Source organism: Cyanistes caeruleus, chromosome 3 (assembly GCF_971803275.1).
Source record: "Cyanistes caeruleus chromosome 3, bCyaCae1.hap1.1, whole genome shotgun sequence".
NCBI classification, from domain to species: domain Eukaryota; kingdom Metazoa; phylum Chordata; class Aves; order Passeriformes; family Paridae; genus Cyanistes; species Cyanistes caeruleus.
This window is the reverse complement of record NC_141703.1, coordinates 103,838,934-103,846,059: the sequence shown is the minus strand read 5'-3', so window position 1 is coordinate 103,846,059 and position 7,126 is coordinate 103,838,934. Positions and strand designations below refer to the sequence as shown.

Below are 7,126 nucleotides of genomic sequence, written 5' to 3'. Positions count from 1 at the left end.
TTTCTGTGAAGAAAATTCGTTCTGGGTTTTGATGACTTAGCACGGAGAATATCTGGGTTACATTCTTAATTTGAACAACATCCATTTTGCTGCATTACAGTGGCCAAAACAACTACTTTAAAATAAAAGCCTGAGTAGAGAAAATAATTGCATTTTGTTGATAATTTGAAAGTTTTGTTTCATGTTTATTTGGTTTGGAAATAAGATTTTAAGTTTAACCTGCTGAATTTTGTCTAACCTGCTGCGCCCACTTCTTGCTTTGTTTTGTTATTTTATTTAAGCAGGATATTGTCATCTTATACAGAATGTAAATGGATCCATGTTTTTCTGAGAAACTCCTCTCAAAATTATTCCATCCCCTAAAATCTCTTCTTTAATGTAAACCATACTGAAACTCTTGGTACATCATACGGTTGCTAACTTTTTTAATAGAAGGGTAATGACTCACATGGCTCCTTACAGGCAGCTCCTAAAATATGATATGTTCTACATCCTTAATAATTCTTAAACATTTCAATGGCCTGGCCCATTGTCTACCAGCAGAAACATACATAAACAGTTGCTTGAAACAATGTGTAGGGGAAAAAAAAAAAATTGTCTGTGTGGCTTGCCTAGAGCAGATTTAAACTCTTGAAAAGGTGATCACTAGTCACAATTATTTAAAAAATAATTATTAAGCTGTTAAATTAGTCAGGTTGAGACAACAAAAAATAATTAAATTCATAAACATTTTTTCACCTCTTCCAAGACACTTTATGTACCAGTTATTTGTAGTTTTCCATTCACTCTGATTAATGTCACTCATATGGATGCCTAAAGAAAGCTAATAAATGACACAACAAATCAGATAAATTCTTGGATCTTTGAAACAAATAGTTTCATGTGCTTTCCAGAGTTATTACTTCAATTGTAAATAGATTTTGTTCATGTCCTTTCTATAAATAAAAAGAAAAGATATAAACAAATACCATGTTATGATTCTCGTTATTGTCTGCTGAAATCCTTTTTCCCAGTATCAAAGATGTACTGCAATTCTAGTAATAAGCCACACTTGGATTTATGAGCAAAACAGTATAAATCATGACATGAAGACATGTAATTTTGTTTTCTATGACTCATCAACTTTTTTCCAGTTCCCACCTTCATACCCAAAAACCCCACTGTTTGTTTTATTTTTTTTGGGTTGGGTTGGGACAGATTTTATGGCCCAGACACTCCCATCAAGGATACTTCTGCTTCAATTGCACAGCTGTTCTCTTCTGAGTTTTCATTCTTTTTTTCTCCTATCTCTTCTCTGAGAGTTGAAATATCACTGAACATTTTCATTGACATTTTCTGATCCTGCTAGAATGCTTCTGGTAGAAAGAAAATCTATAAACCAGAAAATAAAAAATAACCTACTAATTTTTCCCTAAATTCTTGAAAATAGATTAAAAAAAAAAATGAACCTGTCATCCCATTATTAGGTTTAATTGTCTTTTTATTGTCCCTTCTGAGCTTAAATGAAAAAAAGAGTAGCAATAAGCATTATTCATTAGCTCAGATCCAGAGGAAAGCAAGAAGTGCCACACCATGCAATAATTCTGTTTGTTGTAAGTTGATACACAACATGAAGTATAAAACCCCTCCAAGAATTTCTGTGTTATTTTATATTCCCAGAAACCAGCATCTCCAAAAGACATAAAGGATTTCCTTTTGACTTCAGTGAGTATGGAAACAGATTCTATATTTTGGGTGGGGTTTCCACTGCTTAAAATTTTCAGCAGGACAGCAAAGAGATGTAACCTTCTCATAAAGACAAGCTCTCATAGACCAGCTACTCTCATTTTGTATCTATCATTTTGTATATATCTTAATGTTCTTCTTGAATGCCTGAGGAGCTTTATCTTCCTGTTTGGCACAGTTCTAAATTGGCTTAAATCATCTTTATCCAACATTTACCTGCATTATATTTTCAAGGGTAATTTGTGTCCTTCTCCCAGAGCATTTATTTTTTGTGCTCTGTAGGGTTCCACTCTCACCCTGATCTTACTCAGCAATCTGAAGCTGCCTGTGAGCAGTGTTGGTCATTGGCACGGTCCTGGATTTCATTTCTATGCCGACAAGACACAGATATTGTTAACCAAACCAGCAATTTCAGAAGATGCTATTACCATATTGACAGGCTGGTAAGCATAAAAGCCTCTACAAGCATCAATTTTCTTCAGTTAAAATCAGAGAAAAGCCCTGAGCTGTTCGTGGCTGGCTCTTGCCATCAACCCACACCCACTTGAACTCCTAACCCAGCTTTAAAATTCAAAGTTGGTTCGTTGGCTAAAAACCCTATATATTTTATGATTGCAAGCTCTTCTTTCAGTGTTGCAGTCAAAAGATTAAGGCTTCTTATTATTATTTGAACTAAATGTGCTTTGCTTATTGCTCACTCATGCTTTTATGCTCCCTAGGCCAGATTATTTTAATGCCCAGCTTGTTGATCCGCCGAGGAGGCCGATTATCAAATTTCATCTTGTGTAGCAGGTGCTGTTTCCCGAGCAAGTATTGTACAGACTAATGCATGTTTCATACCTGCTGTTCTCTCACGGTAGCTACTAATACACCACAAAATCTATTTAAGCTATTACTACTCCTGTTCTACCAATTTTTTCATGAACTTTGACTTACAATAAGAGATATTTGTCAGGGGGCTGATTCTACCAGCTTAAGGTAATGGAAGTGTTATCACTGATTTCGGACAACAACAACAACAACAAAAAAGGGGTAAACCCACATATTGTCTACTCGTGATCTTACAGCTATTGCATGGGCACTGGGTGGTGGATTTCTGCTTGTATCCTGTATCTATTTCAGAAGGCTTTAGTGTATCCCAGCTGGCAGATCCAGAAGCACTTTTCAGTTCCTGAATCCAGTACTTGTGCACTATATCCATACCTTATGTATTGAAATAAAACTACGTATAGGCACCATTTCTTTGCAAGGTCTGATTTTCTTCTGAAGGAAGACTTCTCACGTGTAGCAATGTATCTGAACAGCTTGGGCCATGGTGTGCTCCAACCAAACTGTATTTAAAATTTATTATCAGACCCTCTGGAATTCCTCAAGGTTGCTAAGACATAAGCAGTTCTAAAAATAAGAAAGAAGAGGCTGAAAAGAAGAAAACAAGGCCACAAGAGCCAGATAACAGAGGGCAGTTGAACACCTGGGCTGTAACCAGTCCTGTGCCCTGAGGGGTGCATGCAGAGCGCGTGGACAGGACAGGGGCACCAATGAAAAGATGCGTGTTCACGTGAACAGTAGTTTTAGAGTGTATAAATAAGTGTATAATGTAAACAATAAATGGCTTCTGTGAAGTCATATTGGTTCATTGTCCAGAGGTCCTGAGCTCCTGTACTCATGTGTCATCACCCTTCTGCCAGGCTGATTGGAGCACTAAGACTGACAGAGGCAGTCTGGGCTGTTCTGCCTGAGTATTCTCACAATTTGTGTTGTTTTCTGAGGGGTTCTGGCTTCAGCTTTGTCTGTCAGTGGCCATGAAATGCTTAATAAGTGTTTAAAGTCTATGCTGTTTAATTTTATTTTGGTCTTTCCTATGAAAAAGAAAATATTAAGAGTTCTTTTCTCAGGACTTGGCTTTTAAATGACCAGGAACTAAACCTACCAGAACAGGGTCATTAGAACCTTGCCTGAGAACACAGAACTTCCAGAGTGAGTGGTGGGGGGGTGAGAGGATTTATAACTTCCTAGCACTGACAACAAAGGTAATTTCACAACAGACTGCAGAACTTACTTGTTAATAGGAAGTCCTTACAAGAGCAAGAATTTCTGCACAAAGGAGTGCTACAATTTTAAAGGAAAAGAGCAACTGTTGAACCCCTAAAGTTGTAGCTAAGAATATGGGATTACACTGAGATTAAAATATTTTGGCCCTAGTGTCTGCTGTAATGAGAATATGTACAGAGATAAACTGACAGGGTTGAAAAGTATTTCATTTAGAAATAAATGAATAGCAGCCTACAAAAATTAATGTGAAAATGAGAATTGCTTAGGGGTAATAGATTGAGGGTACAAGACTCATTTTTTAAGTGTTAACCTTTTACATGACAGTGTGATACTGTAATTAAAATGGCAGCATTCTTTGTTTGGGGAATTTATTTTATGTTCTTAATTGTTTTGTAAATCCTAGGTTCTGATCCTTTTTCTGGCAACTTTCTGACTGACAGAAGTCAAGGATTTTTCATATCAGTACAATGGAATGAGTGAGCTTCATTGTACAGAGCAAAAGATTAAGAAGCAACTTGTTTTAATTGTTGTAAATTATTAAATTAAACTATTCTTGAATATTAATATTTGTTCTGGTCTATCGTGAATATGAACGTGGAAAATCAATTGATTTTTTTAGTAACTGGATCCTTAAGAACTTACCCCAAACTTTGAGCCACTTTGATGTTCAAAGGCTCAAATCAGAGATGAGAAGAAAAAGACCGGAGACCTCTTCACAATATTTTTACCTTTGAAGTCTCAGGTTAAAAGTATTATTTCTGTGTGCTTAAACAAGCAAGAGAATGAAGGATAAGATCATGAATTATGATAAAGACAAGTGACAAATGTTTTGCATGAAGTACTTTTCCTTGTTGGGAGAGAGAATGTTCTTCTAAGAGATTTCCAAAGAGATTGGCAATTTGTAGAGTCAATTATTGGGAAGGAAGAGATATATACTGTATTTGGGTTTAGCTGATTAAGTGGGGAAAAAATATTCATTTGGAACTTTTCCCCTTGTTTTCTTCTACATTTCATACAAGTAGCAAGCATGTACATTATCCAACTGTCAACAAATCCCCTAGACTCAATCCTGGAACAGTACATCCCACGTTTCCCCCATGAAAATCTTTCATGAGAGCTCTGCTGTCATTCAAGATCATACTATTCCCTCCTCTATTTATTTCTAAGTGTCACTCAGCTCCATTCCACCAGCTTGGAAAAACGTCAAGAACTTTTATCTTCAGAGTCAGTTGCCAGTTCTGTTTAGTGAACAAGCCAGCAGGGACCTCTGGTGCCATCAATGCAGCTCCGTCAATGCCCCTCTCTTTAGGGATGGAGTATATCATTATCCCGATGGCTGGACAGAAAAAAGCTGCCTTTTTAGAATAGTTCTCAGGGAGCAGTTACTGGAAATCTCCTCCCTTGAGACAGACTATTGGCAACAAGTTTTGCTGCTGTGACATGAGGTATTGCATCAAGGCCCAATCCTGCCACTAATAAAGTTAGTGGGAAACGTGCCATTCTTTTCAAGTGAAGTCAACAGGATTAGTGTAGCAAATCAGGGCTAAAAAACGTACCTTGCATCTACAAATGCAAATGGAAAGTCATGTCCCAAGTGAGAATGTCATTTTATGTCTGGTTCCAGAATCTGGCGATGTGTCAAATCAGAATAAGTCCCTTCCCCAAATTTAAAATTGACATTATAGAAAAGGGAAGTTTTATTTTCATATTGCAACACTTCCATTTTTGGTTTTGGGGGTGTTTATTTAAGTTTGTGTCTAAAATAAACCAGGAACAGACTGTTTCAGTGTTGGGTTTCTTTTTCCTCTTTAAAAAAACAATTAGTTTCCCCTAATACAAGGCATTCGCATTGTACAGATTTTAATTCTTTACAAAACTATTTTCTGAAATAAAATGTTTCACTTTATGCTTTTCCTTAACCAGCTCTACCAGACTCTTTTAATTACCAACAGACACATTACACAGATGTGCTAGGAAACATTACTTAACCTGCTCAGCCTGAAAGGAGTATTTCTGTTGATGTCAGCTGTCAGACCCACGGGCTCTTGACTGCACTAACAGGTAACAGTCTCACTCTCTTAGCAAGGACCCTTTTCCTATAGAGAAATAACATGGTGCTGAGTTATTTTAATATATATATATATGTGTGTGTCTGTGTGTGTGTGTGAGAGTTCATTTTTTTTACAAGACATTATCATACTTGGCAATACTGGCTCTAATTCTACTTAAAATGACAGAACTGGATTGTCATCATTTTTAATGGGTAAAAATCTATGCATCAGAGGTGCTGTAAAATCTAATCAGAAATTAGACTGTAAAATTAATAGGCCTATACTCCCCATAATGCTGTTTTATAAATCTGGAACTGTAGCAGATTTGGAGTTTCACACACGGTGCAATTCAGCAGTGGTGGAATCTCCAGTTTAGACAAATAACATGTGCAGTAACTGGTATCCCATGCTAAAGAGCTACTGGCTGTGTTTTACTTCGAGTAGTAGGGTACCAAATCCTTTCATTCCATGCCTGGGCTTTCATTTGAGTGCATTTCTACACCACAGCTATAGGCCACGGGATAACTTCCCCCCAGTGTATTTTTATGCAGCAGAGGTTAAGAATGGCTGAGACACTGATTTTGACCACGCAGCCCTTGTGTGCAAATATCCAGGTGGCAGAAGGGCAGTGCTAACCTTGGGGTTAGTCGGAGAGGAATGACGGGGAAAAATAGCCAGGAAAGGGAAGAGCCCAGAGAGGAGCCGGAGAGCAGCGCTGTGAGCAAGGGGAGCAGAGACAGAGTGGCCCAGCAGTTCTCCAGCAGTTCTCCAGCACTTCCCCTGCAGTTCTCCAGCAGTGCCCCAGCACTTCCCCAGCACTTCCCCAGCACTTCCCCAGCACTTCCCCGGAACTTCCCTGGCAGTGTCCCAGCAGTTCTCCAGCAGTGCCCCAGCAGTGCCCCAGCAGTTCTCCAGCAGTGCCCCAGCACTTCCCCAGCACTTCCCCTGCAGTTCCCCTGCACTTCCCCAGCAGTGCCCGGCACATCCCCCCCTCCCTGCTCCCGGCACACGCACGGAGGCACACAGCCTGGTCCCCAGGCTGCCATTCCCAAATGCCCGATGGGAAAATCCCAAGCGGGAGTCCGCAGGCTTCTCCTCCCGGTGAGAGCAGCAGGGGCCAGGGGAGCCTCCCCTGCCCCCGGCAGGATGGGGCAATCTGGCGGCACATATGTGACATATGTGACATTATGTAAGGAGCGGCGGCTGCCGACCGTGAGCCGTAGCAGGGAAGCAATAAGAGACAGCAAACCCCCGTTCCCCGCTCTGGAACGAGTCATTGCCAATGGAAATTTGCTGCA

The 7,126-nt window shown here is 39.4% G+C and overlaps 1 protein-coding gene across 2 annotated transcripts in view; it reads right to left on the bottom strand.

Moving 5' to 3' along the window:
- Positions 1-412: 412 nt before the first annotated feature.
- LOC111941285 (uncharacterized) overlaps positions 413-7,126 on the bottom strand; it is a 59,389-nt gene continuing 52,675 nt past the window's right edge. The window contains exons 5-6 of one of the 2 annotated variants that reach the window (XR_015285184.1): positions 1,942-5,873; positions 413-1,371 (exon numbers count right to left, since the gene is read on the bottom strand). The gene's annotated coding sequence lies outside the window, so the exon portion shown is untranslated. Of the gene's footprint in view, positions 1,372-1,941; positions 5,874-7,126 lie in introns of those variants that run through there. The other variant, XR_015285185.1, reaches the window with a different exon arrangement.